This window comes from Nothobranchius furzeri, chromosome 12, assembly GCF_043380555.1.
Source record: "Nothobranchius furzeri strain GRZ-AD chromosome 12, NfurGRZ-RIMD1, whole genome shotgun sequence".
Lineage (NCBI taxonomy): Eukaryota > Metazoa > Chordata > Actinopteri > Cyprinodontiformes > Nothobranchiidae > Nothobranchius > Nothobranchius furzeri.
Window position 1 is genome coordinate 44,654,810 of NC_091752.1, and position 11,336 is coordinate 44,666,145.

The window sequence follows — 11,336 nt, forward strand, 5'->3', positions numbered from 1 at the left end:
TATGAAAGACCTCTTAAAATGAGCAAGCAATTGCCAGGTATTCTTCAAGTTTTTTCAAAATTAGTTTTCAAAACTTCAGCTCTTCAACTTTACTTCACAGTAAACAAATGCCTGTGCAAAAAATAAGTACACGACCTGAGCCGATTTTCCCCTCATGCGAGAATCTACTAGCCCGGCAAGCCAGACAAAAACTAGGAGGATAACTGTTGAAGTAGCGCTGCGGCCCAAACAGCACCAGAACCGCTCACGGCACATGCGCAAACATGGCTCGCCAGCTATTTCCCTATTAACACACGTTCATTTTAATTTCTACACTTTTTTTTCTCACACAATAATAAGGGTTGTCGAGAAAGCATGTTTGCCGTGGTTATGTCAAATTATACCGATCACAAAACATTTATTTACTTTCTTTCGTATTCCTCTGCCCCTCTCATAAATACCTGTGTCCTCCTGCAGCAATCCCGAGGGACAACAGACATCAACAGCGCACCAAAAAGTCTGACGTGTTGTGTAAAAACTACTATTTTTAGTACATTTTTAGGTCCGACGTGTTGCTACCAGACACAGTGTACGCTGAAACTGAGTGCTACAAACTAGGGCTGCAGCTATCGAATATTTTTGTAATCGAGTACTCTATCGAATCTTTTTTTCGATTAATCGAGCACTCTAATAAATTACCCTTTTGTGTTTGTAAACCTTTATATCATATATTGATGAGCCAAGATGGCGCCGAGTATGGCTGCCTCGTCGCGAGCTCCACCAAGTTCCAACATTGCACGCTCCATACTGTACATTAATGCCACTGTTTTGCACATACCAACCTCTGTACATTTTATATCTCTTATCTTGTTGTTTACTTTATTCATTTGTATACTTAGATTAGCCATTTTTATATTTTACTTGTTTTTACAAGCTGTATTTTTGCACAACTCTGTTGCTGTGAAGCTCGCACACAAGAATTTCACTCGCATGTACTGTACCAGTGTACCTGCACATGTGACGTGACAATAAAAGTGATTTGATATCAAATAGCATGTTATAATTATGAAAGACCTCTTAAAATGAGCAAGCAATTGCCAGTTATTCAAGTTTTATTCAAAATTAGTTTGCATAACTTCAGCACTTCAACTTTACTTCACAGTAAACAAATGCGTGTGCAAAAAATAAGTAAACCTGAGCCGATTTTCCCCTCGTGCGAGAATCTGCTAGCCTGCAAGCCAGACAAAAACTAGGAGGATAACTGCTGAAGTAGCGCTGCGAGCGGCTGCGGCCCAAACAGAACCAGAACCGCTCACGGCGCAAACAGCTCGCCGGCTGTTTCCCTATTAACACACGTCCGTTTTAATTTCTACACTTTTTGTCTCACACTAACAAGGATTGCCAAAAGCATGTTTGCTGTGATTTTGTCAAATTATACTGATCACAAAACATTTATTTACTTTCTTTCGTTTTCCTCCGCCACTCATAAATACCCGTGTCCTCCTGCAGAAACCCCGAGGGACAACAGACATCAATAACACAATAAAAAGTCCGACGTGTTGTGTAAAAACTGCTATTTTTAGCACATTTTAAGACTGACGTGTTGCTACCAGACGTACGGTGTGAGCTGAAACTGAGTGCTACAAACGAAAACGTCGCAGTGTCCGCAGAATATATAGAAAAACAGGCTAAAAAGCATTATCTTGTAGAGGCTCTGAGTCCGCTTGCAGAAGTGACATTTACAGGTGCTGCAGCACGGAGGATGTGGTGTTGTGGTAGGCTAAATCCGTTTTACTGTATTTATACTGGACTACGTTTTCCGTCTTACGACGTGAAAGATGGTCCCACAACTTTGACTTTTTCTGTCTTTTTCGCACTCCACCGGGGTTCACGTTGTTAAGAGAAAGTTAAGTTATATTCTCTACTCGCGTGTGCATTCAGTCCAGTGGCCATGTGCGTCACTTATTTCGGTCCGGGTGAAACAAGACCCCGGGCGATTGCAAAGCCATGAATTAATTAAATATGAATTAAACGAAGCCTCGAGGCAGAGAATTTGACTCGAGGATTTTTTGTACTCGAATTATTCGAGGTACTCGAGGAATCGTTTCAGCTCTACTACAAACACAAAAGTCGCACAGTGTCCGCAGAATATTTAGCAGACCTCCGAGTCCGCTTGCAGAAGTGACATTTACATGTGGGTGTTTCCTGGTCAGGTGCTGCAGTATTGATGATGTGGTGTTGTGGTAGGCTAAATTCATTTTACAGTATTTACACTGGACCACGTTTTCCGCCTTACGAAGTGAAAAATGGTCCCACACATTTGACATTTTGTCTTTTTCGCACTCCACCGGGGTCCACGTTGTCTGCCGTGGCTTAAGAGGAAGTTAAGTTACATTCGCTTCGCTATTCGCGTGTGCATTCAGTGCAATGTGCATGTGCGTCACTTATTTTGGTCCGGGTGAAACATGACCCCGGGCGATTGCAAAGCCATGAATTAATTAAACATGAATTAAGCGAAGCCTCGAGGCAGAGAATTTGACTCGAGGCTTTTTTGTACTCGAATTATTCGAGGTACTCGACGAATCGTTTCAGCCCTATGTGTGATGCATCTTTCTCTCTTGACACATAAAATAAACAAAATAAAATACACAATAAAAACAAACATTAGAATAAAATGCATTTTATCATAAAATAAAAAGGGTGCTGACTGAACAATCAAGAAACTAATATTTTTAAAGCATAAAACATTTTCTTTGTGTTAAATCTTAACCTACATTATTTGATATAACAGAATTATTAATCTGGTAAATAAACTAACTTTAATATCTTTTATCTTTACGGTAAAGCAGACCCTCAGAGCTGTCGATGGTCCCTGACTGCTGACATGTGGACTAGCCGTGCTAGAGGCGTACCTTGCTGCCATTTCTTGAGTTAAAACTGGAAGATGAAGCGCTTCAACACAGCCACCATGTCTCTTGTGAACTCAAGTCATTTTGTGTACAAATTATTTCTGGTTTTAGGTGCCTACCTAAATCTGACTGTAGCTTTTGTATTAACAGGTTACAAAGTTAATTAAAGTAGTTTGATAAGCTATGGGGCAGCAGTAACTCAACAGGTTGAGCGGGTTGTCCTGTAATTGGGAGGTTGCAGGTTTGATCCCGGCTCCGGACAGAGAATTCTGCTGTTGTGTCCTTGGGCAAGACACTTAACCCACCTTGCCTGCTGGTGGTGGTCGGAGGGACCGGTGGCACCTGTGCTCAGCAGCCTCGCCTCTGTCAGTGCGCCCCAGGGCAGCTGTGGCTACATTGTAGCTCATCACCATCAGTGTGTGAATGGATGAATGATACACTGTAGTAGGGCTGCTCAATTAATTGAATTTTAATCACGATTACGATCTGAGTTTTGAATGATTATAAAAACAAAACAAGCCGATTATTTGCTCCTCCCACTTGCGCTGCTCCGAGTTGCAAATGAAGCGCTCCTCCCACAGTGAGTGCGTTTACATGCAGCCAGTAACCCTTTTAAAACCCGAATATTCACAATAACCCGGTTCCGCAGGTCCTTGTAAACACCGCCAAAAACCCGGATTTGCTCATAACCGGGTTTTTAAAAACCCGGTTACTACACCTGGGGTAACCCTTTTCTAACCCGAATGTTTGGTCGTGTAAACGCATACCGGGATATCCCCATCAAAGCGTGTGTTCTGCGCATGCTCTGTTCGCAAGGAATCTTGGTCTTTTGAGTAGCGAGACGTCTTGTACGTGCCAGAACACCGGAGGTAAACAACAAGTTGGGGGCAAAATGGCGAGTCGCGGCACAGCACCACACTTTGAGTGACGAGGAAACTAAAGCGCAAACAAACACGGTCACTATCTCTTCCAAACTGGGAAACATGTTGTTGTTTTCACGGATACCGGAACAAGAAGAACCGGAAATGATGCATATTGCGTCTGGACGTAGTCCATACGTCTTGATGCTACCCCAACGTCCGCAGTTAAATCGGGTTATGCACGTTAGGGGTAACTCTTTCTATTTATGCTTGTAAACGGGTTATTCTGATCAACTCAGAAACCCGAATCCCGCCCTTTACCTGATCATAACCCGGATATTGGCTGCATGTAAACGTACTCAGTGTTGCCAACTTAACGACTTTGACGCTATTTCCAACAGCTTTTCAGACCCCCTTTTTAAATCTTAAAAGTACCTAGCGAACACCTCAGAAACATCTCTGCTAACCCTTAGCTACTTTCTGGATAACTGTCGTCGACATTTCCTGCAGGTTAGCTAAACACTCCGCCTGCGCTCTGGACCGTTCTTCAGGACATTAGGAAAGGGAATGATGTAGTGATGTGTCAGTCACTAAAGAAACGGCTCTCGGAGCCAGCTCCCTGTTGGATTAACCAGAGTGAGTGACACACACACCGCACCTGCGGACTCCTGAGCTGCTAAAAACGGCTAAATGTGCGCGTGCGGCGTGCTAAACACGCGTGCAGCTTGCCCCGATTGCTGAGACCGGGTTGGGGGGTGCAGCTGTGGTTGGGACAATTATTACATTAACTGATGGACTTGTAAATAAATAGTTTAAAAATAAGGTAGAAATAGATAGAAATAAGTTCCTCACGTTGATAAATAATAACTAATCTCTCTGAGGACACGTGCTAGTGCACACTCGTACAGCACCTTGACACGACTCAATAAATGTTATGCAACATTTTGTGAACATCAATTTATTTGCGTTTATTTGTTATAAATGTCACTGTATAATTCTTGCTGACAGTATTTGCAAGATATTGGTATTTGGGTCTGTACTGGTTAGACTTAAATGAGTTAAACCAAGGTCTATAGCCCTTGGGTCATAAACTATGAGCTATAAGTATATTGGTCTTTTTATCCTGGGAATCAGGAGTTATTTTAGTGATCATCTTGTTTCTTATTTATTTTTGTCCTGATTGTGCCCTGAGTATTTTTATGACTGAATAAAAACAAATAAAATCACCATAAATTGAAAAATCGTCCTAAATAATCGAGATCTCAATTTCAGTCACCATAATCGTGATTATCATTTTTGCCATAATCAAGCAGCCCTACACTGTAGTGTAAAGCACTTTGGAATCCTTACTCTGAGAGGAGCTATCCAAGTGCGGGTCATTTATCATCTTGTCTTTATTATTAGATGGCACATAGCTGATCAGACTTCAGACTAGAAGTTAATGATGGTATATTAGAGCATTCTTGTGCAATAAGCTAAACTTTATTAATGACACGATTAGTCGACTACTAAAATAGTCGTTGGTGGCAGCGCTAAAAAGATCCCAGATGAATTTATGAATCGTTACCACCCAACGTGGTAAATACCCAACAACGTCTCGTCTTTTAGACCAACAGCCAACGGCTCTAAGTGAAAACTGTGGGATCGTTAGGAGTTCTGAAAACATCTGGAAAAGTTTCTCCCTGACCAGCCGCCTCAGATCAACAAGGAGGGGTCTAATCCAGGCCGAGCTGGCAGGTAGGGGGTGTCAGAGGACAAGGCTGGAGGTCAGGGGCCACAGTCACATCTGAGGAATCATTGCTGGTATCAGGGAGGATTACTGAGAAAAGAAGGTCAATCCTCTTCAGGAATGAGGAGCAAGAAGACAAAATGTCTCCGTTGTTTGTAAAACCAGAAGCTTTGATGTTAGAATCAACGCAGCAGCTGCTTCGTTACCTTTTAGGTTTTACTGGTTACTGAACAGCTGGAGAAAACCAACAGATGATATTTAAAGCCAATAACTTTGAAAGTATTTGATTTTAATCTGGTGGATTAATGTTTCTACTGCTCCTTTTCACGCTGGACTTAATGTGACAGTTTTTAGTTTTTACATTAAGAGAATCGGTTGGACCAGAGAATGATCCTCAATCCATCAATAATTCAGCATAGCAAACACATCTGAGCTCCCACCGGGATCAGAACCAGCATTCCTCCCATTCAACGGACCTCTGAGCCCGTGGTGAGGAAGTCTGAATTATTCACTGGGCTGGGCGTATTTAAAGCAGAGATCAATACTGTTGGAGGGCAGGCGGAGGCGCCGACCTGCTGCTGATATCAGGACGAAGAACAGAGTTTAGAACATTTAACAATGGTCAGTATAAATGATGTCATCATAAAAAATGAGTTCTCCTCCTCATTACATAAACCTGTAATAACTCTTCTTTAGAATCTGCTTCAGCTAAAACACCAGAACCTGCCTGGCTCTGCAGCAGCTTCACCTTGGTCTCAAACCCAGCAGAACCAACAGAGGGAGGAGGTTACAGAGCGTCTGTGCAGGGAGGGATGGAGGAGGTGAAGAATCGCCCCTCTGTGTGCTCGGCTGCCATTTACTGCCTTTATTTATCTGCTGTGCTGCAGCAGAGAGGCTAGAGGAGAGGGCTGGATTGCATGTTTTGCTCCCCAGCCCAGCCACTCTGTCTCCAAGTCGGTGGGGGAGGAGGAGGAGGGAGGAGAGTGCTGGAGACATGAAACCTGATCTCCTCCCTTCTTTCCTTACCTCCTCCCTCCTCCACCTCAACCTTGCCAGAGAGCCTCAGAGACTCCCTCGGAAATTTGATCCTCGTTCTACAGGCTGGAAAATCTCTGAGAGGTGGAGGAGGAGGAAACTGAGGATAAGGAGTGGAGAGAGGGATTGAAACAGAGCTGAAGAAAAGGAGAGATCCCCAGGTTCAACTTCCAAGACTGGAAACGTTCCCAGGAGACAGAAATCGGAGACGAAGCAGACCGACAGAAGAAACCAACAGGAGGAGGAAGAAGGGGATGGAAAACGAAAAGAAGAGGGTCTATTTTATCCGTTTCTCTGATTGGTTTATGTGGAGAAATGATAAATCACTCATGTTCTAAGAAAAAGTGGAGGTAAATGAGAACAAAGAGTAAACCCCTCACCTATAATCAGCAAAGAAAACCCATCAGAACAAGTCTGGTTTTCCTAAACCAAGCGGCAGACTTGTGCCTGTCAGACGCAGCTGAGGGACGGTTTAGCGCCAAAGTTGTTGGTCCTTTAACTTGATGATCAGTCTGAGTTCACTGTAGAGCTGCTCCACACACGCACGCACACACACACACCAACCACACACACGCGCCTGGTGATAGCAGTGTGGGGTATGAGGACAACAGGATCATCTGGCGATGGTTACTCTGCTGCTTCCTGCTCGGCCAGTCAGTTATTTGTGGATCTACAATCCAGGGCCGGACTGAGGAATGCCCAGCTGTCTGAATCCAGACCCCCTCCCCACCCCTCGCGTTTATCGCTGCAGCTGAAGGAGATGTTTAAATTAGAGCCAGCACACTCCTGAAAGCTAATATGTTTTGTACTCATTCAACAGCTGTTCTGACGTAAAAACCAGATTATTGATTACACCTGACAGCAACTGTGTTTGTGATAAAAGCTGCTGATCTAATTTTAGAGCAGGGGTCATGGTTAAACCGTCTCAAGTCTGGATTCTACTGAACACAGCATGAGCCCCGGGTTAGACTCACCTCCTGCAATAACACCATCAGGCCCGCAGGTCGAGTCCATCCACATGGTCATGAAGGTGTGGTAAACACACTCAGAGCGTGTCACGTCCAAGTGGATTAGTGAAGCACCAATATGAAATTTTTGAGCCGATACCGATTAGGGTTGTCACGGTAACCGGTGTAGCGGTAAACCCTGGTAAAAAAGTTGACAATAATAATAACCGTCTTGTTTTTAAAAAAAACTATATTATCTTGGTGGGTTTACCGTGGCTGCGGTGTGGGCGCGGTGACCCTTACCAGCCACCGTATCATCTGCTGAAGTTGCCGGCAGCACATGCGCACTTTGTTGTTTACGACCAAAACTTTCTTGAACCTAAAGCTGAAATAATGGCCAAAGGAGACGGCAGCGCTCAGGAGGACATTTATTATCCCTCAAAGAAGACAAAGTGGGAAGTACGGGCATCTTTTGGATATTTGAAGAATGCCGAGGGACAGCTGATAGAAGACGGCTATCCTGTTTGCAGCACGTGCAGAAAAAGTGTCTGTGAAAGGCAGCAACGCGCCGCTACCTGCATATAAACCGTGTTGCGGACACCACCATGTTGAAATGACGCTATGCATTACGGGGCTCCCAGGGGCAGATAAGAGTTGGTCTCTCTGAGAATAATTATGAATTTAACAATGATTACTGCCTGATGACATTTTCCCCACATCCGCAAAGCTCACTGGAAGGACACAAACCGAGGATGATATTTTCCTGATATAGGGTTTATTACTCAAGTAAGGGTAAAAAAAAGTATCTGATTAGAAGGCTACTTGAGTACTGAGTATCATCTGATCTAATATTTTTAAAATGATGACATCAAACAGACATAAAATAAGAAGTTATGGGCAAATATTGGTATTTTAAAGACTAAAGGGAAAAAATGTAAACAAATAAACAACATCATTACAAAATAACACATTTTAGGCTAAACTTAGACACAAACTGAGGACAATATTTTCTGACAAACAGGGTTTATTTAATTGTATGAAAATGTAGCACGTTTAAAAAAATACCGCAATAATACCGAAAACCGTGGTAATTTTGGTCACAATAACCGTGAGGTTAAATTTTCACACCGTGACAACCCTAATACCGATATTAAGGTCATTGTTATGGCCGATACTGATATACTGACATTAATGCTTCTGAAATCAGCAGATTTTGTATAGAATGAAAATCATTAAAGCTGAATTTGTTATTACGTACATGCAACACACACATGTATGCTTCTGAGATGATTACGATCACTGTCACGTGACTAAACAAACACACATCACCCCCTCACCCTCTGAAACAGGCAAACAAATGGTGACAAGATGAAAAAAATATCGGTTGATAATATCAGCCCAGTATTTTTTTTTTTATCGGATCGATACTGACATGTTAAAAACAACGGCAGATACCGATTCTGATGCAGATATATTGTCCAGCCCTAATGTGAATAATTCCACCGTCGCTCTGCGTTGGTAGATCAGCACACGTTCTATCACCATCGCCACATTAGAGTTCCAACCAACAGCAGTGTTTACGGTGTGTTAGTGAGCAGACTGTTACACTTCCATCAGACATAAGAGGAGGCTGCAGTGGCTTGTACGCTCACCTGAGAAGGTCATTGGCTGCAAACACCCCTCTATGCAGGACCTGTACACCTCCAGGACCATTTCACCCTGGACAGTCTTTTAGATTTGCTCCATCAGGAGGTTCTGATCCATTTGGACCCGAACCTCTCATCTCTCTGCAGTTGGACTCATGAATAACAATCCTAGGACTGCCCACTCCAGTCACCTGACCCAGTGTTGTGTCTGATCTGCTCTCACCAGTACCGACTTGTTTTGTGTATATTAGTCTTTTCTCTGTTGCTTCTCTACATTATTATTATTTTATTGTACTTATTTCTGATTTTTGCACCAAGCACCACAGCAGCTACCTAATGTTGTGAACCTTCTCACACATATGGAAATAAACCCTTCTGACTCTGATTCCTTTGCTTTACTGGTCCTTACATGAATGTTCTGAGGAAGGTTCTAGTTACAGAGACCCACAGGAAGCAGGCATCAATGAAATCACAGATTAGTCAACATCAGAAAAAAGATTGGCAGCAGCTGTGGTTGGAGCCACGCCAAATCTATGTGTGGATCAGCCCAGACGTGCAGCTTTTTGACACGATTCTACATTACTGAGCCTGAACTGGCCCAAAGCACGATTACAACCAACGTTTGTGCTCCGGTCAGACATCTCTCTGCTCTAACCACATTCAGACATCTGGAGCTCAGTCTGCAGCCATTCTGACTGTGTTAGGAACAATTTGAAGAGTTCAAACGAGACCAGAACCAACCATTTAGCCCAGATGGTTCTCCAGCAGCTCTGCTGTTACCCTTCAGGAGTTTGTGACATTAGATTAGATCATGTTTCATGTAAAGCCAGCATCGGTTTGGGCCTAGGGGTTGGATGGGAACAAGTAAAATAAAAAAGAAAGAAGAATAGAACTAGAGGTTTTAATTGGCTGCTGAGTGATGAGTCCCATCAGCAACAACCACAACAACCTCAGTCATGAGCCATGACGCGGTAGACACCTCCTCTCTGACATAAGTCACCAGTTACCCTTAAAAGTCACAACGCAACAGATCAAAGACGTTACTCGAGTTTGAGGAGATAAATAAACACAATGTTAGAAAGCAGACAGCTGATGGAGTTGATGCAAATGAGACTGGTCCCAAACCAGCAGCACCCACGGGGACAAAAACCAGGAGGACGCTGCCTGTTTACGATAAAAACACCCGTCTGACCCGGGCACGTCCACACTAAATGCAACCTTCACAAACAACCAGAATCTCACGAAAGGGTTGTCGCATTTTAACTTTCCCAGCCATTTACGAAAAAAGGCTAGCCGGCATGCTAACCGATTAACAGGCTAACGAGCGGTAAACAAACTGGTTTAGAATAAACAAAAACACAAAGTGACTCGTTTGCCTGACACCAACTGGAGTCTTTTAAAATAAAATAAAAATGTGATTTCCGCCTAAAAACAGCGAGATTTCGAGTTACGGCTAAAGTAAAGCAAACTTTTCCCCCGGTTGGATGCGTCTATGTCCTGGCGCCAACGCAGAAATCAGTCCATGGGACTCTTACTAAATCACTTGAGTCTACAAACCAAATGTAAAATCATCAAATAATATTGATGTCAAGGCGACACATAGTTTTGGTTAAAAAAAAACACACTCGTCCATCTTGTGAAAGCAATTCCGCGGTTGTTTTACAACAAACACCTTTAAACCCCGTGTGTAACTTATGCTCCAGGACATAGACGGTGAGACAATTGGGTTAGGACCATAGACTGTACATACAGGGTTTGGACCCGTAAGAAGTTATGGGTTAGGGCGGACCTGCCTTACCTGTTTTAATTGGTGCTTTGGTTTGGCTTCCGATTGTTTCTCCTGTTTTAAAAACGATCCCGTGGGTCAGATCCAGACCAGCAGCAGCGGAACAGAAACTCGAAATTCCAGCGAGTTCTGCGATGTTTTCAGTGCCGTCCTCCTCCAGCCGCAAGACCTCTCACTCTGCGGTTTTTCCTGTTAGACGATGAAGAGCAAACACAACTAAGATAGTCTATGAGCGTGAAGACGGCTCACTCTAAGGTTCCTAACGTATTCACGGAGTTTTTGTCCAGCACGACTATTTCCTGGTAAATGCAATAGATGATAAGCAGATTGATGATGAATCTCGGATTAATAAATAGTTTGTTTGCGTCAAACTATTCATTTAGGCATTTTTTGAAAATATAATTATTTGTCTGAAGAAATAAACACAGACTCTGGCTTTAATATA

At 43.1% G+C, this 11,336-nt stretch overlaps 1 protein-coding gene across 1 annotated transcript in view; it reads right to left on the reverse strand.

The window, feature by feature from the left end:
• The window catches only part of bmpr1aa (bone morphogenetic protein receptor, type IAa), a 69,515-nt gene extending 58,449 nt beyond the window's left edge, over nt 1-11,066 (reverse strand). Inside the window, exon 1 of the mRNA XM_015976647.3 lies at nt 10,904-11,066. The gene's annotated coding sequence lies outside the window, so the exon portion shown is untranslated. The remainder of the gene's footprint in view (nt 1-10,903) is intronic.
• Between the last annotated feature and the right edge of the window lie 270 nt (nt 11,067-11,336).